This window comes from Canis lupus, chromosome 4 (assembly GCF_048164855.1).
Source record: "Canis lupus baileyi chromosome 4, mCanLup2.hap1, whole genome shotgun sequence".
In the NCBI taxonomy this organism is placed as follows: Eukaryota; Metazoa; Chordata; class Mammalia; order Carnivora; family Canidae; genus Canis; species Canis lupus.
The window spans coordinates 77330539-77355999 of NC_132841.1; the positions used below are offsets into that span (position 1 = coordinate 77330539).

Here is a 25461-nt window from a genome sequence, read left to right on the forward strand (position 1 = left end):
AAAGAATATGTATTACATTGTCATTGATGGGTATATTAGTTTCTTAGGGCAGTTGTAATAAATTACCACAGACTGGGTTCCTTAAAGCAACAGAAATTTATTTTCTCACCATTCAGGAGATCAGAAGTCTAAAATCAAGTGTTCACAGGATTTGTTCCTTTTGGAGGCTCTGTGGGGGAATCCATTCCATGCCTCTCTTCTAGTTTTTGGTGGTTGCCAACAATCTTTGGTATTCTTTGGTTTATAGAAGCATCTTTCCACCTTATGCCTCTATCTTTACATCATCTTATTCTCTGTGTCTTCTCCTTAGTGTCTTTATAAGGATGGTGTCATTGGATTTAGGCCTTCTCCTGATCCAGGATGATCTCTCCTCAAGATCCCTATCTTAATTACATCTGCAGGAGCTCTCATTCCAAATAATTTTACATTGTGAGGTTCTAAGTGGACATAAAGTTTTAGAGGGACACTATATCACCCACTGTAGTGGGCAGTATTTCATGAAGGCAAGTTAGGTTCAGTTGGTGAATAGTATACTTCATATTTTCTCTCCCTTTACTTATTTTTATCTTCTTAATTTTATCAGTATTAGCTATTGAAAGGACTGTTAATATCTCCAACCACAATTGTAGATTTATTTCTTCTGTCAATTCTTTCAGTGTTTGCTTCGTGTATTTTGAACATTTAGGATTATAATGTCTTCTGCATGAATTGATCCTATTTTCCTTATGGAATACCCCCCTCTCTTCCTGGTATTATTCTTTGTCCTAACGTCTACTTTCTGATATTTATCCCATCACTCATATTTTTTTTGATAAGTATGTGCATGAGATCTCTTTTTCTATTAATTTCTGTTTGTCTCATTTAAGATGTATCTCTTTTTAAATGGCAAAGGGTTGTGTTTTATATCTATCCAATCTTACAAGATCTGCTTTCTAATGATGTATTTAGATTATTTGCTTAAAATGTAATTATTGATATTTTGATATGTTTTCTATCTACCATCTTAGTCTTTGTTTTCTATTTGTCTCATTTGTTATTTAGTTCTTGTTTCTCTTTGCCTTCATTCATTATTTCTGTCATTTCTGGATCCCATTACCCCACCCTGATGGTTATGGGTAATATTTGTTTATTTGTTTGTTTTTTCACATCTGGTATTTTTTTTACTGGTGTATTGTCATTGTGTACTTTATATTGTTGAGTGTGCAGTTTGTTGTTTTCCTTTAAAGAGTCTTAGATTTTATTTTTGCATTTGGTTAGGTTATTTGTGGGTAGTTTGATCTTCTTAACATTTTTTAAGCTATTAAAAATGATTTGTTATAACTTTTCCACTGAGTTAATTTAGCCCCACGACTAAGGCATGGCCTTTCTGCAGATTCAGCTGCAGCCATCTAGTATTCAACAAAGTTGCTCCATGCTGGCTAGTGAGAATTTGAAGACTCATTGGCTATTAATGTGTTCTGCTAATTATTCAACTTATAGATCTCCTACAATTATTCTTTCCTTGAAAGTTGTTCTTCATTCAGCATAATGGAATTTTATGTTATAGAGGTCTTTCCTTGAAAGCTCCTCCTTTGCAGCATGCAGCCCTATAAATTCTACACTTTGAGTATTATGGTCTTAGGTGACCATAAATATTTTCCTTTTTCCTCATACCTTCTGCCAATTATCTTCTCTTCATTACCAGCTGATGGCTTTGTTTTCTAGATTTAGAGAAAAGTTGAACAATAAGAAGATAACTTTGGTAAGCTAATATCAACACAATCGTCTGTTCTGAGGCATCTGAACAGTCAGATGGCATCATATACACTGTCTTCCCTATTATTACCTTGAACAAATGGTTGATGCTATTCACCATGACTTATGCCTGCACATGTATAGTAGGAGTCATCTACTCTCACCAACTCAAGGACATCACTTCAATAATTCTTCCATCTTGCTCTTGATTCAACAGTACCTTTTCCTATATAGCATACAAATAATCTGTACTTTAAAAAAAAGCAACTCATGCCCCTCTCATTAGCTCAAAATGATCTCCATCAATTGCTCTCATTTCTCTGCTTCTCTGTGGAGGTAGATTCCTCAAAAGTTAATCTGTACTCTCCTCTACTACTTCCTCTCTCATTTTCCTTTGAATTTAGTCCAAACTTTTGTCTTTATCATTCTGTAGAAAGATTTTTTCCAAGTCACCAGTAATCTCAAAATTGCCACAACAAATCTAATCCAGGCTAGTGTAGCCTAATCCCTGACCCCATGGTACTCATCAATCATCAGAACTTGCAGTAATTGATCAGCCTCTTTTTCTTGATATACTTTATTTACTTGGCCCACAAGGCATTATTCTATAGGCTTTCACCCCCACCTTACTATCTATTCCTACTGGGTCCACTTTACTGATCTCTCCTCTTCAAACTTTCACTCTTAGAATACTCCATGACTTATTTCTTGAACTTCTTCTCTATATTTACTCTTTAAGTTGTATTATCCTATTTCAAGGCTATAGATTCTATTTACAAGCTGGTGGCTCTCAAATTTATATCTCAAAGCCAGACAACTGTCTTAAATTCCAGGCTTATCAAAGGTGACTATCAGAAAGATTCATAATGTATATTGATGTATAATGAACACCTCATAATTAATATTTTTAAAATCAAAGTCTTGATGTTGCTCCCAGACCACCTCCTCTCATCTTATCATCTCAAAAATGGTAGCTCAATACTCCCAGCTCTCGAGACTGGAAGCCTAAGGAAGCAGTCTTGGCTTTCCTCTTCCTCACTACCTAAGCAATCCATGTACAAATACTGATGGTTCTGCCTTCAGAATACACCTCAAGTCTATATCTTTTCTTTTGCTTGTGCTACTACTACTCTGGACCAATAGTATTGGTAGCACAATAGTATTCTTCTATTCCATTAAAATAGAGGCTAACTTATTTCCATGCCCCTTTGTCGTATTCCTTTTTTCTCCTATTTTCCACGTTGCAACCAGAGATGCACCTTATACATGAAGTCATCTTTCTGCTGTGCCAGTCCAATATCTTTCCTTCTTATTCAGAGTAAAAGCCTAATTTGGTATACTTCTTACCTCTTGTTCTTTTCTCTTGTCACTGCTCTTTGATTGCTCCGCTCTATCCACAAGCTCACCTCCTTTGTGTTTATCAAATACACACTACCTTCAATTCACCTGATTTTCTCTCTGCTGGCCTTAGGCACAAAGTAAATATTCACTAATTGAAGGAAGAAACTGAGGTAGATGGATTATGTGACTTGGTTACTAAAATACCCCCAATTTAAGGCAGAATAGGACAGAAACCTAATCTCTGTCTATAGTTTTTTTCTCTAGATATCTAAAATTTAAAATTCTAACAATGAATGTATTTTCAAGTATAAACGTTACATATTGAGGCAAACATGGGGTTTATTTTTTGACTTTTTGATTAATCCTACCTTGCAATCTATTTATTTTCAAATACTATCTATAGAATTTTAGTATTTTCAAAAAAGTTTCTTATGTAATCATGGATGCTATTGGAGATCTTTCAATAGATTTCTCTTGATTGTAGGGAGAAATTTTAATTGTGCTAGTGTCTTATTAAAATAATCAGCAGCAATAAAACAATCTGGCTGTCTAAAGTCTTACCTAGAAAACTACTCAAAAAGAAAATATGTGTAGATGATTTACCACATGAAATTGAATTATAAAGAAATTCAACATGACTAGTATAATTTTGGCACAAAAGCTATGAGTTGTTTTATTCCTTAACTTCTATACAGAGCTGGTAGTGAAGTTCTGTCCATTTGGATGGTACCACAATTGTTTCATTGGGCAATTCTTCCTAATTCTGTATCACCAGCTGAAAAGAACAAATTGCATTTCAGTAAGAAGGAAATAGCTACACTCTTCCTCAATTCTGTCATAATGCAATTTCCTCTGCTGGCTGCTCCAGTCCACTCCTGGCTGGTGGTAGGCAGCAGCATATGGCAACATTGAGAGAATTTATAAAATAACTCTGCTAATGGTAATAAACAAATAAACAATCAGGAAGACCCAACAGTCAGGGAAAATTAATAAAGCTGGCAAATGCTTGGTTAGTAGAGCTTCTCACAGTGAACAAAGCCAAGTGTCTGCACACATCTTGGTTGAGCTTTCTCTCGTCAGGCAGAGCATATTAATTTCCAGGGCTGCACTGACTTTAATATAGTTGGAAATATAAGTATTTATTACTGAGTCCTCCATATTTCTTGTGCCATCAGTGACTTCCCAAAACTGAACTTTCAAAAATCAAACAGGTAAACTGTGATAATCTTTGCAGAATGCAAAATCTAATTATTTATTATTGCAATGCAACAAACAACAACAAAAGCCATATAAACCTTGCTGAAACATGTAGTGGTTGAATGTCCAGAATGTGCCTTCTATGTCTTATTTAACAGTACAATCTTAGACTTTTAATGATTCGACGTACAATAAAAATAAGTTTATGTTTTGAAAATTAATTTGCTTCTATCAAACTAGTTGCTAAGTCTCTCTGTCTTTTTAGTGACAAGTACTCATTTAACAGGTTTTTTTCAATTTCTGTTATCATAATACTTAAGAAATAGTTTAAATTTTTCCTAATCCAAAAATACAAAAAAAAACAACAACATTATTTTAGAAGAATAGATTTTCTTCCTTTGCTTGTGTGCCTTCACTTTTAACTTTAACTAATTCTTCTAGACTTTACAGGTTAAGGAAACTGCTTATCTTTTGTTCCGAATTAGAATTCTCAGCTTAAATACACCATATAGATCTATTTCCTTTTCTAGATTGTGATGCTTATTTTCATGTGGGTCTTTGCAATATGGAATTGTTTCTTCTGGCTTTTTAGTTTTTCATGTGCTTTGAGTCTATTTAAAATGATCAAAGTTTCAGATTTTATACTTTAATGACGATCTTCATGCTCTTTTTTTGTTTTGTTTTTGCTTATGAGATATGAATTTCCCTCCTCCTTTCATGATGAGGAGAAGGATTATCAGTTGATTTCAGACTTAGATTCTGATGTTAATCACCAAGGGGAATTTAAAACAACAACAATAACAACAACAAACTATCTAAAATTGAACTCTAGATAAATAGTAGTAGACTTTGGACAGTGAAATTTGGAATCTTATAGACTGAAGAAGCCCAGATAACGACATTTATTTTGAAGCCTGTAGGTGACTCAAGTTTTAAGCACAGACAGGGTTAAAACCATTGACTGGAAGGTTATAGCCAGAGATTAACATCCGTTTCCCTGTCACCAATGAGGAATCTTCAGAGTTTTGGTCTTTTCAAGCTTCTCACAATACAAGACACAAAACCCAAAGCTTGGACTTCAAGTTAGTTTTTCCCCATCCCCTTCCAGCTGGGAAAGGGTGTGTTAAGGAAAACCAGAGAAATTCACCAATATTCAAAGGAATCCCTGGACAAATGTTCCAGAGTTTCAGTCTTAGCACATCTGAAGCTTTGAGCTGGGCCATTTGAAGCTTGAAATGTATTTAATCCTGGGTGGCATTCCATCTCAGTTATCTCCCTTATAAATTATATGTCAGGGTCCTCCATTCAACAATGTTCTCTTACACTCTTATCTTCACATTGACTTGCATTTCATTATCACCAGAATAAACTGTAAAGCCAAGTGCTTTCAGGTAAGAAAGACCTGTTTGTAATTTTTTTTTTTTTCTGAAATGTGCTTTCTAGCTTTGTAGAATAGAAAGCAGTACCTATGTCCTGGGATTACTTCGAGGATGACACAAAGTAATATATGTGGATGCTTAGTTTAAGCTTTGATACCCAAAAGCTATGTCCTTTCTAATCTGCTGTACACTCATGCATCCCAAGAATGCATCCCCAAGAAGGTCCTTGTAAACTAACTTCTCTATCCTTTTTTCCACCATCGGCTCTTCATAGTCCCAGTGGCCACTAAATCATATTCTTCTCTGAAATTGCAGTATCCCTGTGGCCTTCCCCAGGAAAACCGCTGGGATACTGCAGTTTCCACATCTCTATTATTTTTATGTTACATCTCCTTGAATTAACATATAAGCATATTAGAAAGTTTATATATTATATAACAGTGAAACCGAATCCACTAAACATTTATTAACTGCTTACTCTTTTTCTAGGCACAGTTCTAGGTAAAGAGACGTTTAGAAATTGGTCCAGGGGCCAAAGTGCAGTAAACAGTCAGTGCTCTGATGCAGCTGGTGGTTGTAGCGTTACTGATTACATTCTGCCTAAAACCTAAATATGCTTTTGTTCAGTGTCTAGATTTAAGTGGATTTCCTAACCAGCCAGAAAAACCCTTACTAATGCTGTGGATTTATGTACTAATAGGATTTACCACTTACCCCAAATTTAAAAACAAAACAAAACAAAACAAACAAACAAACAAACAAAAAACAACCCACAACTGATTCATTCTCAGATCAATAAAGCTGTTATGAGTTGAAATGGCATGTTTTACTTCATAATGTATACTCTGCAGAAAAGTGTGCCAAAGGACAGCTGAGGATGCTAAGGGCAAATTTTCTATCTAGGGAGTAATTCTGCAATGAAGGGAAAAGCTGACTATACACTGAGTCAGAAACCTTACAATTAGATTTGGTATGTACATTACCTGGCTGTGATGACTTGAATCAGTTAACTCCCAAGGCCAGACAGTTCTCATCTGTAAGCATTCATGTAATGCATGCCTTGTGCCCTGAATACCGTTAAACACCAGAAAGTGTAGGTACAAGCTTAAGGACTTCATGATTTAACTGGAAGGAGAACGTCAGACATGACAAAGGACAAACTAAAATGGTATATTTTCCTTCTACTTAGTTGGTTACAGACTAAGTATTATTGAAAATCTGGGAAGACAGCGGTTTGGCGCCTGCCTTTGGCCCAGGGCGCGATCCTGGAGACCCGGGATCGAATCCCACATCGGGCTCTCGGTGCATGGAGCCTGCTTCTCCCTCTGCCTGTGTCTCTGCCTCTCTCTCTCTCTCTCTGTGTGACTATCATAAATAAATAAAAATTAAAAAAAAAAATTTAAAAAAAAAAAAAAAAAAAAAGAAAATCTGCGAAGAGAGCAAAATCATGACTGGCAGCCGTAGTCAGTGACGACCCACATATCACTACAAAAGGTTGTTGGCAGAATTAAGTTGAACAAAGGGGTTCCTATGGATTCTAAAGTGAAGATGTTCAAAATGAAGCATAAGATACCTTTATAAAAGTAGTTACATGATTAAATGCTGTAATTCTATGAACCCAGAAATCTAATGCTGAGATTTTTATGTCAGATCCACAGTTATTTCCTTTGAATTGAAACCATATAAGAGTAAATTCACCAAAGTGTTAGTCTGACTTTTGTTATCTGATATAATCGCCTAGAAAGCAGGTGGCCTTTATGGAGCTTTATGGTTTCTTCCAGTGTTATGCGATGTGCTTTCATCATTCACCGCCTGTTGCCACCAATCCATTCAGATTCTGTTTCTTTGGTATAAAAATTTTTATCTTTTCCATTAAACAGCAAAGGTCACCTGACAACAAATTTTTGGACAATGCCCAAATACAATTCTGGGCAAATTACCAACATTATGGGTGAGGTACTGGGGCTCTGTAGATCCTTCATAAATGGCCAAAGTCAGATGTGTGATGGAATTGATTATAGTTTGCATTTACATAGGATCTTCAAGGCTATAAATTCACAGACTTTGCAAACTTTGCCTGTCATGAAGGTGAAGAACAAGCCTGAGACATAGCAACTGTATGCTGGCACACAGGGATTTGATAGACTGAAGTGTTACATTTAATTGAAAATATAAGAGAATGTTAAGTAAGAAGAGTGCAATTATGTGAACTGGAATAGTGCCAGGCCTCTGTCTCTGTCCTGGGGGCATTCTGGACTCCCAAGAAGTGACCAGATTGTCAGTGCTAAGGCTTACGTGTGAAGGACACCACAGGGGCAACTGGTCGCTGGGGAAAGCTATAAAGTGGGAGTGGGGATTTTATTTCTTGCAGTGAAATGGCCCTCATCTAGATGACAATACAATCATAGGGTGGAGTGACCTAGAGAAAAGATCTTTGCATAAGCACTTTTTCTATTTTATTCTTTTGTTAGAAAGCTCAGAACAGAATATGGACTTTGGCTTAAATTTTACAAAGTGAAGTATTACCCATATAAAAATAATATAATGTAGGATGACGGATAGAATTCTGGAGTACTAACCACTTCAAATGAACCACACATATTTCCAACTAACTGCATATATTTTAAAGGCTAATTACTCAGGAGACAGGATAGATAAGTTCACTTTATATTTTGGAGCTGAAGAAAATACATATGAAAGAGTCAAGGAAAAGGGTAAGGCTACAAAGAAATACTTTCATGTAGACCATAATCCCAAAGGCAGTTTTATTGTTAATATTTATTGTTAATATTTTCGTAGCATTTTTCTATTTTAACATTTATTTTTACATATTAATGTCTCCTTTCTCAGCTCTTTGATATGGCAGCTTAGCATGAGTTCACAGGTACTGAGTGAAAAATGATGGCACTGATACAGTCTTATGCTTTATTTCCATTTCATTCATAAAGAAGCAATGGAAGCAAGAAAGGAATTGATTGGCAAGTGGCAGTGGTACATCAAGAACCCTAGGATAGGCCTAGGTACCTTTCTACCCTGCATTGAGAGTCATTTTCTACTACAAAATTCTTTACTTTCTCAGGTGTACCTTCAAGACACAGTCTCATCTCTCAGCTTCTTGTCTTTGTACTACAGCACTGATGTGAGTCCTTAATAAATAGTCTTCTTACTTCTTACTTACCTCGTTGCTGTTGCAGCCCTAAGCCCCATATTGACTCTATTTGGTTCTAAGGATCCCACCCTTATGACTTGGGGCCATGAGGGTGGGGTCCTAATTCAACAGGACAGGTGCATCCTCAGAAGAAAAGCCATGTGGGGATAGAAGGGTCATCTACAAGCCAGGAAAAGAGTTCTTACCAGGAGCTGATCCCTGCCAGAATCTTGATCTTACACTTTCCAGCCTCCAGAATTATCAGACAATAAATGTCTATTGTTTAAGCCACTGTCTGTGATACCTTTATGGCAGTTGGAGCAGATGAGGACACTATGTCAGTCACACCTATTCCTTCCCCACCATATCCTCAACCCCAGCTATGGCCATTTTTAAAATCAGAGATTGCGTTATTCTGGAAAATTGCTAATTAAAAGCAAAAATCTCAATCACGATGTGAACTCTTAGAATTTTCACCGCAGTGTTTACTTCTTGGCTGAACTTACCTGACTCCATAAAACTTCTCAGTATTTATCTGTGTATTGGGTCATAGGATTACAGTGCTGGGAAAGAAATAGAGTGTGGGTGGGTTCTAGAAACTGAAAGAAATCTAAGATGGGCACAGCCCATATTGTGACAGGAATCGTGTGTGGTACATTGCATTATACATTCCCACTTACTGCTGGAACTTGCTATGAGAAGCATATCCCACCTCCCTGTCCCCTCTTATTGTCAACCTCTGTCATTCACGTGATCGGTAAAACATGAGCAGAAGTACCAGCGTGCAGTTTTTAGCAGAAATTTCAATAGCGACTATTGGCTTTGCCAATTTTCTCATTTATTTCTCTATGGCAAGAGGATGGCATGTCCTGGGTAAGACTGTTTTTCAGCCTGGATCCTGAAGCAAGAAGCTATATATAAGAGCCACAACTAACTCATCGTTGCTGAGCTGTGCTGGAAGACACTGAGACTTAGGACTTGGTTACCACAGCCTGACTTACCAAAAGATAACTGATACTGTGTTTTATGAAGGGTCTGGAAAGCTAGATCAGATCATGGAGGGTTTTACAAACTAAATAGTTAAATTTGACTTTACTGGCAAGCAGGAAAGCACAGAAAGGTTTTAAGGTGGGAAGGGTAAGCTTCACTTTACTTTTCTTTAGTTTACTTGCTCGATCTTGTTGAATTATATTGAAATATAAAAGGCAAATAATTTAAAAAATTAAATGGTCCTAAAAATCTTGTAATGAAAAAGAATGGTACCCTACTATACCCTTTCCCAAACATAGGTCCTGTTTCCCAGTGACAAAGAAGTTTAATGATTTATTTTACATATTCCATGATATATCTTCCATATTTCTTAAATGTTTGTTCAAAGTGCTTTTTATTTATACATTTCAAATTATTATTATTATTACTTTTATGTAGCTAGATATAGCAATTATTCTTAAAAATGGCTGGAAAATCTTTGACATTCTTCCCATTGGAAGATGGAGTCTATATTCCCCCATTAAATCTGGGCAAACTTTTAGCTTGCTTGTAATCAATCAATAAAGCAGAATGTACATGGATTAAGAGGCTATGTGTGGCCACTTGAAAATGTGTGTCTCAGACTCCTTGCTATGGGGAGCAAAGTCACAGAAAGACAGACTCAGCCTGTGCTGGTCCACCTCAGTGTTCTCACAGAGATGGTGCTTCCCATACACTGCTCTCGGCCAGTGATTGAATGCAGTAGAGATAATAAGGCTAGCTGCCTCTTATCAGATGTGGGGCTCCTTTGATGGTAATTTTGGCTAAAAGACTTCTCGTCAGCTTGCCTGAAACCTTCTTAAAAAGGTCCTGCCATCAGAGGGTCAGCCTATCCAAGCTTCCTTTCTTCTCTTCTTCTCTAGATGTACATTGCCATCTGAAACTCACTGTCTCCTCTGGCTTCCTCCGATCCCCCCTGCCCCCAGCAGGGGTATCACCCAATAAGTCTCTTGCACATCGGATCCCCATCATGATGTCTGCTCCTTAAAATATGCAAACTAACACTGGGTCAGGAAATGCAGTGTAGTTCTCTCCTTGTGAACAGGGGCCCTCTTTTGGAGCTCTGATCTACCATGTGAGAGGTGCTACTATCCTCACACTGGTCTGGTGGGTAACAGAAAACAAAACAAAACAAAACATGGAGAGGCAACTCGAAGGTTATTTGTTGGCTGCCCAGGAGAAGTCTTAGCTGACATCTAGGATCAGTCACTAGACATGTGTGAGAAGATGGAGCTACATGATTCCAATTCCCAGCCATCAGTTGCCCCCCGCTGCTCAGTCTCTCTGAGACTCTGATCATTGTATTTAATGAGGAGCCATTTCTACTACTCATGCTGAAATTTTTTTTTCATGCTGAAATTCTTAATACAGAGGATCATAATCATAATAAAATTATTTTTTTAAGCCACTAAGTTGTGATTGGTATTTGTGCATTGTAAATTTAGCCAAGCTTGCCTGTCAAAGAGTCTTTGTAAAAACCCTTTATACCTAAAGTAAAGATATGTCCTTCTTGGGGAATTTTACAACCGTGTCTTTGAGGTACTCCGGGGTAATATATATGGTGCTATTTCTTTCTTTTTTTTTCTTTAATTGATTTTATTTTTTTACATAAAAAGTTCAGTAAAAAATGGATAATGTAAAGTGATTTTAAGCAGTAAATCGATCTTACCAAGATAGCACCAGGCTGACCGAAACCACAAGGCAGAGTGCTTTGGAATATTTATATGCTAGTAAATTAAACCTTGTAGGAGAACTTAAACCATCATTATAAAGTCTTCCTGTGATCTAGCACTAGGAGGCTAAAAGCAAAACCAGAAAACAAACAAAACTAGGAAGAAAACAAACCAATTCTTTTCAATATATTCACATGTACATTCAAATACAATCTAGATCGTCAGGGTGAGGGGTCATGGCTGGGGATGTACATGGTTGTGAGCTGACATGTCTCCGAGGAGGAGACCCAGGTTTGGGAGTGGGGCTAGGGATCTCAGCAAGGCTCCCAAGCCCTTCCCTCTGATGGCCTCCAGCCTCACCTCAACAGCTCATGACGAGGGATCACTCGTTGTACGTGGAGCTCATTTTCATGGCTTTCGATTGAAATCTGCAGGTCTCAATTCCCCAGGGTGATGTGTCACTGGTAGCACAGCCCTGATGGAGGGGTGGGACAATGGGCCCACGGGGTTTCTTCTCCTGAGTCTATCCCACCTGCTTACCTGTCCTCTCACCCTGGCCCCCACAAATCACTCTAATTCAGCGTCTACTTTGGGTTTGTAAACAGCTCAGTCTTACGTGTGTTCTTCTTAACGTACTCTGTGATCTTGTGTTTCTCATTCTCATTGCACTTCAGGTCCTCAGGGTTCTTACAGTACCTCAGCCCCTTAGTCATGACGCCGTGAGTCAGCTCGTGAGCCAGGTGTTTGAAGACCTGTTGAAATTCTTTCCACTCCACAGTCAGGTTTCTGGTAAGGTTCAAGCCCCGGACAATGAACTAGGGCATCTCTGAATACTTCTTTGTTTTTCTTAGCCAACTCACTGCTCTGGTTCTGGTGCCTTAGGCTCTTTTGAGGTCTTCATGGGGTTTTCATCATATTTTGGGGCTCCTAAGTCCATCTCAGATTCATGCTCAAGGCTGGCATCATCTCCTGGGCCTTCTCAGACTCCACTGAGTCTGCTTTGTGATGTCAGGGTAATAATAAATCTTCCCTCTCTAACCTGGGCTGTCTTAAAATTGGGAGGTAAGACAGCAGTTTTGGTTTGGGAGGTGAGGTGGGGTAGCAGATCCAGAAGATAACTTTTATTACTATTTCAAGGTGGCTGTTCGGTCTGAGGCTACCCTGTCGCAACTATTGTAGTCATGGCTGCAGTTGGCTGTACCATCCCTCCTTGGGTGTGAGCTGTGAAAATCTGTTGTCTCTGGATGTACTGAAGACTTGACTGGGCGTAACTGTACAATTGGTGGAGTTGACTCTAGGGAATAGGGTGATGTCCCACCATAGATGGTTGGACAGCTCTGTCCTTGATAATATGCGGTTGTTTGAGACTGCAGGAGAGCTCTGCTACTGAACACTGACGGACTATTGGTTTGAATTCCAGTATAATTCTGTCCCTGAACTGGGCCTGGGACTGGTACTGGCAAGATGGTGACACTGCAGTCTTGGTAAACCACACAATCCCTTTGGGTCACATACTATGAACTGAAAACTTCCCAAGGGCTGCCACATGTGGTACCACTGGCACATGTGGAGGGGCAATGAGGGGTTCTATACAATGTTCCATCAAGGGCTGAGAATGATCGTGAAGAGCAGGAGCACACACAGGGTCCGTCTGTGTGTGGGGAGGAGTGCCTTTCCAGCATTAGGGTTGCTGGGATCCATGCAGGCCTGCATGGGGTAACCTGGGGAGTAGCCAGCAGAGGGATGATAGGGGCATTGTAGGCAAGAGAGTCAGAGGGTTGTGGAGACATCATTCCCAGGGGCTGCTGTGTTTCTGAGCCTCCTGTCGAGCCAACTCTTGCTCAACCAACTCCAGTGTTCCTCTCTAGAAAGTTTATTGTGGTCTTTAATTCATACTTTGTTTTTAGAAGTTAGCTGTATCATCTCTGCCATCTGGGTTTGTTCCCACCTGTGGGCAGAAGAAGGTGGTTAGAGGGAGCCCCTTTGTCTCCTTTCCTCTTTTTAGAGTTTGCTTATCTGGGTCCATTTCTCTTGACCTGTTAGGAGTCTTTGCGGTGGCCGTTCGATCTCTGAAGCCAACAGCATCCCCTCCTTTTCCATTTATTCTGTTCTCCTTCTCAGTTTGCCTTTTCTTTGGAATTGAGTATACCTCCTTTAGGTCTTTCCAACTGTCCAGATGCTCAGTGGCCAAATCATTTCTATCACTTCTGGTTCTTCTTGGCTACCCTCACTCCACATCAGAAACACCTTCCTCTTTGTCTTGAGTTAGTGTTTCCTCAGCAATATTTTCTTCCAGTTTCATGACATTGCCCTCTTAGGCTGCATTTCAGCATCAGCCTCTGGTTCAAATGTGGAAAGCTTACTGGCTTCCATGGCGACTTCACTGTCAACTTCAGATTCAGGCAGCTGTTGTGTAACTGTTGTGACTGTACCTCTTCCGCGTCATCTATGGAGATGTTTTCTAACTAGATATGGGGCCATTTCTTTTTTTTAAAAGATTTTATTTATTTATTCATGAGAGACACCGAGAGAGAAAGAGACAGAGACATAGACAGAGGGAGAAACAGGCTCCCTGTGGGGATTCTGATGTGAGACTCGATCCCAGGACCCTGGGATTATGATCTGAGCCAAAGGCAGACGCTCAACCACTGGGCCACCCAGGTGCTCCTATTCTGTTGTCTTAGCACTAAGTATTGCTGTTGAGAAATCTGGTTATGCTATGTTGAATGTTTTTCTAAAATTGTGCCCTAGGTTGGCTTCTTCCCATTTGCTGTTCTACTTCCACTTTATCCTTTTCAGTTTTTCCTGGGAGCCCACCCTTAATAAATCACTAACACACACCTCCAGTTCTCAGGGTTTGCTGCCTGAAATCACAGGTAAGACAGGTGGGAGAATCAAATGCTTTATCCTCCAAGAAATAAGCATTTCAAAGAAGTATAAAAAGCCATTGAAGTGCAGAGAGGTCACTACGTAGACCCTTGATTCTTGAAATAATTCGTAGACCCTTGATTCTTGAAGTAATTCGAGTAGGGAAGAATAAGAAAGCATAAGAAGTTTAATTTGAGAAGCCCAAAGGAAGTATGTTTTAAATCGAAAGTTTAAAACTCTATACTGTTCTTCCAGACATCTGCTTTTGTGGTGAAATTTTAGCTTCTACCCTCCCATAAGCACCAGCTGGACACCTTTTGTTCCTGTCTAGATAGCCTTTGAATTCCGATAGGTTATTGTTAATAAGGTAAATATATTGCAAAGTCTAATCAAATTATTCAGTGTCTTGCTTTTTACTTATCAAATAAAAGATCACAGGCTTCAGATACAAAAAAATTTATTGAAAAGCTTTCATGTGCATCTAAACACCTACTACTTCATTTTCCTCAGGACATTAATCTTTCTATTTATCATCTTTGCTTTTTCATATGTTTGGACCCTGGCACCTTATCACAAATTCATAAGAACACAATAAAAACAATACTTACTTGTGCCCATGCTGTGACAAATTGTCACCACCTCTCCAAAGAGGAAAACATTCAAAGGTTCCACCTTAAACCGTGTTTTCAATAATATTCTTCATTTGCTATTATCTTTCTTTTATTGTCAGTCTTCATAGTTGCGTATGAAGATATTATTCCCACTGTTCATTAAAGTTCCTGCTGTGCTGGAAAGCTAGTTCCTGACAGTTCACAGTCACCTCAGTGAGAAGACACGAGGACTCCCAAACTAAAATGCTTGCTCAAGAAGAAAAATGCTTATATATTTTCTTTCTACCATCTTCCGACATTCCCACCGCTGACAAAATATAGAAAGAGGGCAAACGAAGGATGAGTTTCATGATCACATTCTGGTACCAGTGTGGACCTCCCACTGGGATGTATTTCCCACCTGACAGGTAGTTTATTCTGCTCAAATTCTACTGAGCTGGTGAACTTAAAGCAAGAACATATGACCCACCCCTCAGACCTCAGAGCAGCAGGGTTCATATAACCATCTGAAAATTTCATGTTGAAAATCTTTTCTGTAACATCTTTATTAACTGGTGCATCTGATCTGCCCACTTAGAAATTTCTGTGGGTGATGGAGGGTGAGATAACGGAATGAGTGCCTTGTTCCTCTTGTGTTCTAGGGAAATCACTCACCAGTGTCTGAATGACTTCTAATGGGCTTTGATAACAAACTTAAGAAAACCATACTTATATCACAAAACAGAGTGTGTAATCTTTCTTTTAGATTAGAACCATTTTTAGTTTTGGTTTCCTTTGAGATTTGATAATAAATACATGCTAAGGCTTCTCATTATAGGAGAAACAGAGTTATTGGCAAATTTCCAAAGTATTAGGAAAAGTGAGAATCTCTTCTTTGTAATAATTACATATAACAGTAATTAATGGTCTGGGACTTATGTGATTAAATAGATCTCATACCTAGATTTTTCTGTAAGTCAATACACCTGAGTATTTTCAGTTTCTAAACATACCTACTTTCTTAATTCATATCGACCCCATTTCTTTTAAATTGTACCTCCAAGTATTTGAAGTTCTCCAAAGTGTATCTATTTTATCCTCTTTCAAACTCACAACAGAAGCCATTTCAAGGTAATTAACTTTGATAACCTATTTAGCATAAAGTTATTATAAGTGAACAAAGAGTACAAAAACTTTCCAGAAAATCCACGAAATTCTTAAGATTTTTATTTGGAGCACATGTTGCCATCTTCAAACCTTGAAAACTATCTATTGTGACAAAACAAATCAAGTTGTAGGTAAGTTCTTGAAAAAGTTCCTTTTTAAAAATTTTCGGGTGAAGACATACTTTGAATAAATTATAACGAAAAAAATTTCTAGAGATGGGCTTAATCATCAGGTTTCAATTGTGTAGATTTATAGGTAAATATTTTTCAGCCAAAGATCATCTCTGATCTCAACTGTGCTAATACTTTTTGAAGTTGTACTGGATTTTATGATCCTGGGTCTAACAGAAGAAATCTACTCATTTTGTAGCTTTTGCTTACATGACAGCTTTTTATTTATGTATTTATGCATCTATTTAACTATTTTTAAATTTTAATTCCAGTAGAGTTTACATATAGTGTTATAAGTTTCTTCTGTACAATATAGTGATTCAACAATTCTGTACATTACCCAGTGCTCATCATGATAAATGTACTCTTCTTTAAAGTTTTTATTTAAATTCTAGTTAATTAACATACAGTTTAATATTAGTTTCAGGTATACGATACAGAGATGCAACTCTTCCATACAACACTCAGTGCTTATCATAAGTGCCTTCCTTTATCCCTAACACCTATTTAACCCATCTCCCACCCACCTTCATTCTGGTAACCATCATTTAGTTCTCTATAGTTAAGAGAATATTTATTGGTTTGCCCCTCTCTCTCTTTTTATTCCCTTTTGCTTCTTTGTTTTGTTTCTTAAATTCCATATAAGTGAAATTATATGGTATTTGTCTTTTTCTGACTTACTTCACTTAGTGTCACACTCTCTACATCCATCCATGTTTGTTTCATATATATGTGTGTGTGTGTGTGTGTGTATACATATGTATATATATGTGTGTGTATATATACACACCACTTCTTTATCCATTCATCTATTGATGGACCTGTAGGTGGTTTCCATGATTTGGTTATTGTAAATAATGCTGCAGTATATATAGGGGTGCATATATCTTTTCAAATGAGTGTTTTCATATGCTTTGGGTAAGTACCCAGTAGTGGAATTACTGGATCCTATGGTTCTTCCATTTTTAACTTTTTGAGGAACCTCTATACCATTTTCCACAGTGGCTGTACTAGTTTTCATTCTCACCTGCAGTATATGGAGGGTTCCTTTTTCACCACAGCCTCACCAACACTTATTGTTTCTTGTATTTTTGATGTTAGCTGCTCTGACAGGTGTGAGGTGATATCTCATTGTGGTTTTGATTTGCATTTCCCTGATAATGAGTGATGTTGAGCATCTTTTCATGTGTCTATTGTACACCTGCATGTCTTCCTTAGAAAAATTCCTGCTCATGTCTTCTGCCTATTTTTTAATTGGATTATGTGGGGGGCAGGGTTGGTGTTGAATTGTTTAAGTTCATTATATATTTTAGATACTAATCCTTTATTGGATATATCATTTGTAAATATCTTCTCCCATTCAGTAGGTGACCTTTTATTTTTGTTGATTGTTCCCTTTGCTGGGAAGGTTTCCTCTTTATCGATTTTGTATCCTATGGTCTTACTGGATTCATTCATCAGTTCTGATAGTTTTTTGAAGGAGTCTTTTGGATTTTCTATATGTAATATCATGTAATCTGTGAATAGTGAAAGTTTCACTTGTTCCTTACCAATTTGGATGCCTTTTATTTCTTTTTCTTATCTGATTGCTGTGGCCAGGACTTCCAGTACCATGTTGAATAAAAGTGGTAAGAACAGACACCCTTCTCTTGTTCCTGACCTTAGAAGGAGAGTTCTCAGACTTTCCCCATTGAGTATGACGTTAGTGTGTGTTTTTATATATGGTCTTTATTATGTTGCAGTATGTTCCTTGTAAACCTAATTTGTTGAGGGTTTTATGAATAGATATCAAATACTTTTTCTACATCTATTGAAATGATCATATGGTTTTTATCCTTTCTCTTTTTAATGTGATGTATGATGTTGATTGATTTGCAAATGTTGAATCACTCTTGGATCCCAGGAATAATATAACTTGATTGTGGTGAATGATTTTTTTAATGTGTTGTTGAATTCAGTTCGCTGATGTTTTGTAGAGGATTTTTTTCATCTATATTCATCAGAGATATTGTCCTGTAGTTTTCTTTCTTTGTGATGTCTTTATCAGGTTTTGGTATCAGGATAATGTTTGATACATAGAATGAGTTTGAAAGTTTTCTTTCCTCCTCTATCTTTGGAATAGCTTGAGAATAGGTATTAGCTTTTCTTTAAATGTTTGACAGAATTCACTGTGAAGCCATCTACTCCTGGACTTTTGTTCATTGGGAGTGTTTTGATTACTGAATCAATTTCATTGCTGGTAATTGGTATATTCAAATTTTCTATTTCTTCCTTATTCAGTTTTGGGAGTTTATGTTTCTAGGAATTTACCTATTTCTTCTAGCTTGTCCAGTGTGCTAGTATATAATTTTAAAAATATTCTTTTATCATCCTTTGTATTTCTGTGGTGTCACGTTACTTCTCTCTCATATCTACTTTGAGTCCATTTAGCTCCAACTGTGTTTCTGTCCTTCCTACCCTCTTTGATGTGGCTCTGTCTATACATTCAGCTGTGAGAGTCCATTTTGTGGGTCTTCACGTCATTTTCTGGGTTATTTGCCTGATGTGGGTGTTACCCAGCTGTATCCGTGGGATGAGGTGACCTTAGGGTTCTCCTACTCTGCTGTCTTCCATGGGAGTACTTCTATATGACAGTGTGCTTTAGGTTTCTGTTTCATAGATTTGCTTCTTTATATATTGATTTGGTATTGGTTTGGCCCTCTAGTAATATATTAATTTGCTTTGGAAATCCTAGTTGACTGACCTCCAGATATTAGAAGGGAAAAAAAAGGCTTACTCTTTAAGCACATTTTAAACATAGGTCAGTATATAGAAATTCTCACAAAAGTACCGTAAGGAAGCTAACTGAGAGGACTGTCAGATAATAACTAGCCATATGTGTTTATACTGTGATTTATGTCATCTGTACAGGATAACTTCAAATATCAGCACATTCTCCTTGAATTGGGAAAACGAAGTAGAAAACTAACCAACTCTCTATGGTATCATAAGCCAAATAAAAATAAAACTTTTTCTTTGCTTGTTTTATTTTTGTCTTGTTTTTGTTTTCCTGTGTTTAAATCATTGCTAAAGGTTTTAGGTAAGATAGGAAAGTTTCCAAGTGGGAACAGAGAGATTGATTAGAAAATTTAGTCCGAATTTTCTTATCTCAGAGCTTAAAAGAGGCAAGGGGAATTGATATTTTATATGAAACCTTTGAGGGTTCCTTCCATCCTGTCTCAGATACTAGGCCTATTTTCTAGAGAAGAAAAGAAATCTCTGATGATACCTTTATAAATTTACCCAAACTAAAATATGTACAACTTTTGAAATTTTGGATGAATATTGTTGTTGGCTATTTTTTAGGTCTATTATCTGTACCTTCAATGTTCTAAAACTTAATGTGATCATAGAAAATTTCCTTCTAAAAAAAGTTTCAATTAAAAAAAAAACCTTATAAACATAATCCAAATATGAGGTTGATTTATTCAGACCACATTAAAATGATAATTAAAATAATTAAAATGGTCAAATGTTGGCTTTAAAATCTAAGGATGCATATTTACATGTGTGCAGCTAATTTTACCAATTTGAATGTATTTGAAGTTATAGAAAGCCAATTGTTTGAGATACAGTGTTTGAAGATCTAACTTTGAATGGGAAATTTGATGTTTTTGTGTTAGCATAAAATGCTGCCATTCAACAGAGGAAAGAAGGAAATATACGGAATTTGTTGCTAGCATTTACCAAAATTGAGACCTAATTTCCTTGCATTTTTGTTTAATGCTGTTCCAGTTGGAGGCATGAAATGAGCTGGATGCATCATCTGAGGATGGCAGCTCCACAGGAATCCACCAACCTGCTAAAAGGCTTTGCATGTGTTTGTTTATTTTGGGGATTGTTTTTCTCAGTTTAAGGATGCTTATCCAGAACCAGCTTTCTACACTGGCAAGCAAAAATGAATGTACTTCAAATGTGTGTGTGTTCTACTCATATTGACATACTTCATTGGGAAACGAAAAACTATTTGTTGATGAAAGTGGGGTGGGACTATCTGGGGATTTTAAAAGAAGAAAGATTAGTCAGATAAGCTTACATTAAATCTGGCTACTGTCTAATAGGTAACTGAAATAACTTGAGTGATGGAGACATATAATACATAAGCAATTTGTTATGGGAAAAATAACGTTCACATGTTAGAAATGTCAATATGCAAATGAAAGTGAACATGGTTTTTCTCTCCTGATCTCTGGCAGGCATGCACAGCATAGTGAATTTTCTCCCTTGATTTCTTTTGGTTCATTTATGTTATTGTATGGAGATGGTCATAAATAATACTAAGCAACTATAATACATAGATAGACATACGTCAACAGTAAATCTGTATATAGAGAAGTTAGGAGACTTGTCTGGAGATTTCCATAGTTGGAAATGCACTTCAGAAACCACGGGGCAAACTGGATGGACCATCCTAAAGGCAGAAACATCTTGATAAAAACTTTGGTAGTACTTTATTTTATAGGAATAGACTCATAGGTCTCATTTTGCTCAATGGTGATTTTTGTTATATATGTCTTTTGTCCTGAAATTTGCTAGGCACTTATTTTAAACTTTTCACACTCTGGTCTCAAAATTTCCTCCCAACTTTGTCCAACATCTTATCTGACATCCCCTTCTCCTTAAAAATGAGAAAATGAGTCCAATTCTTAGTCTCTTGAATCACATCTAACTTAGGCCGTTTTTCTCACCCATAAAATGTCCTTGCCTCTCTACCTCTCTACACTTTTTAAAACTGTACATGGCCACTACCCTAACTCCTTCAAGGGATATATATATATATATATATATATATATATTTTTTTTTTTTTATTTGAGAACTCTGGGTAGAATTGATTTATTCGTTCTCTGAATTCTCTCCCCCCACCTTTATGTTGTTGTACTACGTGTGTGTATAGTGTGTTGATGGCATGTTTTGTTATATTAGTTATCTATTGCTGTCATATCCATGTAACATGGATTTATCAGCTTAAAACAGCACTAATTTATCATTGTTTAATTCAGTAGTCAGAATTTAATATACTGTATTTAATATACAGAATTTAATATAACCATCAGTGGTGATGGTTGGGTGCATACTTTTCCCCAAATCACCGAATCATATGCATTTAATATGTACAGCTTCCTACATATCAGTTAGGCCTCAATAAAGTGTTTTGTTGTTGTTGTTTTTTGTCTTTTAAAAAGTTTAGGCACAGAATGACTTAGCTGGTTCTCTACTTCAAGTCTTCCAAGGCTAATATCAACGTGTCAGCAGGGTTGCATTCCTTTCTGGGAAGCTCTGAGAATGATATTTCCAAGTTTATAAAAGTTGTTCATGTAATTCAGGTACATGAGATTGTCATAGGACCAAGGTCTTTATTTCCTTGCTGGTTGATGGCCTGAGGTCCTTTCTCAGCTTCTAGGGGGGCCCCTGCATTCCCTGGTGGGTTGCTTCATTCCTCCATCTTAAAACCACACCAGCAGGTTGAATCCTTATGTTTTGAATCTTTTTTTTTTTTTTTTAACCTCCCCTTCCCCTTTTGCAGAATCTCTTCTCCCTTTAGCCAGAGAATTTTCTCTGCCTTTTAGGGTTTATATGATTATATTGTGTTCACCTGAATAACTCAGGATAATATATTTTAAGGACCATAATCTTGTTTCCATATCTTGGCTATTGTGAATAATGCTGTAATAAATGCGAGAGTGCCTATATATCTTTGAAATCTTGTTTTCATTTTTTTGAGGGGTGGGTATATATCCAGAAGTGGAATTGCTAGATCATATGGTAGATCTATTTTTAATTTTTTAAGAGCCTCCATATTATTTTTTATAGTGGTTGGATCCATATCAGTGCATGAGTAGATAAAGAAAATGTGGTATATGTCTATATCTCTACATATAGATCGACACACACATTACATACATACACATAATGGAATTTATTCAGTCATAAGAAAGGAGGATATCCTTTCATTTGTGACTACATGAATAGACCTTGAGCACATTATGCTAAGTGAGATAAGTCAGACAGAGAAAGATAAATACTATATGCTATCACTTATAGGTAGAATCTAAAACAGCTGAAGTCATAAAAACAGAGTGTAAAACAGTGGTTACTAGGAGGGAGTGGAGGGATAGAACAGATGTTGTTCAAGGTAAAAGCTTGCACTGAGTAGTAACTAAGCCCTAGAGATCTAATGTACGGCATAATGAATATAGACAAAAATATTTTACTATAATCATCAAACTTGTGAAGAAACTAGAACTTAATTATTCCAACCACTGGAAAGAAAGGATAATTATGTAACATGATAGAGGTGCTAATTATCACTATAAGAGCAATCATATTACAATATATAAATGCACCAGATTAACATGTTGTATACCTTAAATTTACATAGAGTTACTTGTCCAATATATTCAATAAATAATCTTTTAAAGATCATAATCTTAATTACATCTGCCAAATTCCATTTCAGCAAGTAGTACCTAATGGAAAGACTCAGGAATAGGCACATTGGGGAGCATCTTTAGAATCCTGCCTACCACAGACATTATCACATGGTTGGCCTCTCTCCTTTATTACCTTACTTCGACCATGGTAGTATCTTTTTGAGTTGGCTCTCCATGCTCCTTTGAAATTAGTATTCTTGGTGTGATTAAATTGTGCTAAAGAAATCTTTCATGCCGATTTGAAAAGTACAAGTTAGAAAAAGGCCACCCTCCCATAGCCCCTTGCACATCATCTAGGGAGGTAGTCATTTACCTGAAGCAGTTTCTAGTATTCATTTTTGGCTTCCTGGGTATCAAGAAATAGCAGGGATTGCATTGGCTTCTTGATTTGACTCTCTATTCCCCGAGTTTTGGTTTCAGTTGACCGGTCTTGAGCTCATCTTGTCCAGGATGCCATGGCAGTGGGGGACCCAGTGGTCGTCCCAGGGCTGGTCTCAAAGAAAGTAGCTACCCTGCTGAGCTGTTTCTTTGTTCATGGAGTCTTTCCAATAGGCTCAGGCTAGAGTATATATATATATGTGTATGTGTATATATATATACACCTAATATATATATATATATATATATATATATATATATATATATATATATTTCATTGGCTTTTGTAAGAGCCTTTCTCTTGTATTGTTTGTGCTTAAATGCATAGCAACAGTTTATGGTTCTTCTACTGAACCCTGCCTGACACAGTATTTGATTCTGGGAATAAGTGCATCATAAGAAATCCTTAAAATATGTGGCTTTGGATTAATGGTCAGGTAACAGGTATAGAGAATCTGATGCTACGGGTTAGGACCTTGTGAGTCTATGGCCAGACATTTGTTAAAATTGTCATAAATAGTAACCTGGGAGGAAAATGTTCTATAGTGCCTATGGCTTTGAGGGAAATAGTTCTATAGAAAAATAACATTGGTAGATCATATCTGCTCCTGACTGTTTTTAACAAAGTATTATATAGAACAGATGTTCTGTCATGGGCAAGAATTTTCAGGTGGGTGGGCAGAGATAGAAGGATATGAAAAGATCTAGAAATTTGGGGCTTCATAAGACTAAAAAAAATCTATGACTACCTCTTTGTCCCCAAAACTAGATTTTTAAAAAGATTTTATTTATTTATTCATGAGAGACAGAGAGAGGGAAGCAGAGACACAGGCAGAGGGAGAAGCAGGCTCCATGCAGGGAACCTAATGTGGGACTCGATCCCGAACTCCGGGATCACGCCCTGAGCCAAAGGCAGACGCTTAACTGCTGAGCCACCCAGGCGTCCCCCAAGAAGCAGATATTAAGGCCAAGAAAGGAAGCCAGTAAATAAGATAGAGTTAATATAATCACCACACTCAGAAAAGAAGTTTGGATGTGATTATTGGCATATGGAATCAGCTGTAAGCAAATATACCAAATGCCTAATATATTCTGAGGTAATTATGTTACTGAAGAAATCACAATTCTGGGCTGAAAAAACTGTTTTTTTTTTTTTTTTTTTTCAGTCTCGAAAGTAACCCTCAAATTTCCATTCATGAACAAGCAGAAAACGTACAGGCCATGAAATGAGCAGCCTCTAAGGGGAGTCAACTCTCTAACGTCCGTTTCATTTTTGGCCACTAGAGATAATGGAGAAGAAATGACCTCTAAGAGAGCAAAACCCTAAAAGAGCAATAGAAGATACTGGAAATGGGACACTCCCAGAATACTGAGGCAGAGTGAGGGCACTCCCAGAATACTGAAGTGAAGAGCCCACTTCAATTCCAGGAAAGGAGTTTGGCCATTTTAGTCCACCAGAATTTTTCTTCACCAGTGACCAGTTGTCACTGAGGGCCTTTAATGCATCTCTTTTTTTGAATAGTAACTTTAAGTATGTTTACCTTGTTCTTACCATTCAGGTATCTCTCAGTTAAAGAACTTATTCTGAAATCACATAGGTAAAATGAACTATTATAAATCTGTCTTCGTGTAGGCATATTTTTTAATGCATAGGGAACAATGAGAGTGATCAGTTTTATGTCTCAGTTATGTTTCTCCTTTAGAAACATTGCAATTTTATACTCAACTGCATAATTTATACAAGAGTTAAATTATCCATTTCCTAATGTAACCAACTTAGTGTTATGAATAAATTTTAATAAATGCCTTGAATTATTCTATGATTTTCATATTCTGCCAAATTTCTGTAGTTTGTATAAATCATGACAAATGTTTCCTCCTTATTTCCTAAATAATTGAGAAATAGTGATAAAGAGATCTAAACCTTTAGGTGAATCCAAACACCATTAAAATAAAACAGAATTTTTAGCTATTTGCACATTAAATAAAACTATCTTGATTAGTCGGTGGCTTCCACAGTTAATTTTTGTTACAAACTGTGGGAATCTGGATGCAACCTTTGATATGGTAGTGGTAAATTAACATGAGTTTTTATACTATGATACCCATTACTTTTGGGAACTTGTGAAAAAAATTTATTATGAAGATGTCTCATTCATATCTTCTTTAAAAATCCTTCAAATTATTATTGAAGTTATTAATGCAAATAATATAAATCAGATATTTCTCAACTACAAAGTTCTAGGCATACTTGTTATTTTTGTTAGGCATACTTGTTATTTATAATCTACTAGTACTTTGATATTATTTCAAATT

The 25461-nt window shown here is 36.8% G+C and overlaps 1 long non-coding RNA gene across 3 annotated transcripts in view; it reads left to right on the forward strand.

Annotated features, from left to right (window-relative positions):
- Nucleotides 1-25461, forward strand: part of LOC140632707 (uncharacterized) — a 668295-nt gene that overhangs the window by 468822 nt on the left and 174012 nt on the right. Inside the window, exon 7 of one of the 3 annotated variants that reach the window (XR_012030351.1) lies at nucleotides 20071-20948. The exons of the other annotated variants lie outside the window; for them this stretch is intronic. This is a non-coding gene — a long non-coding RNA (uncharacterized lncRNA). Of the gene's footprint in view, nucleotides 1-20070; nucleotides 20949-25461 lie in introns of those variants that run through there. 3 annotated transcript variants of the gene reach the window in all.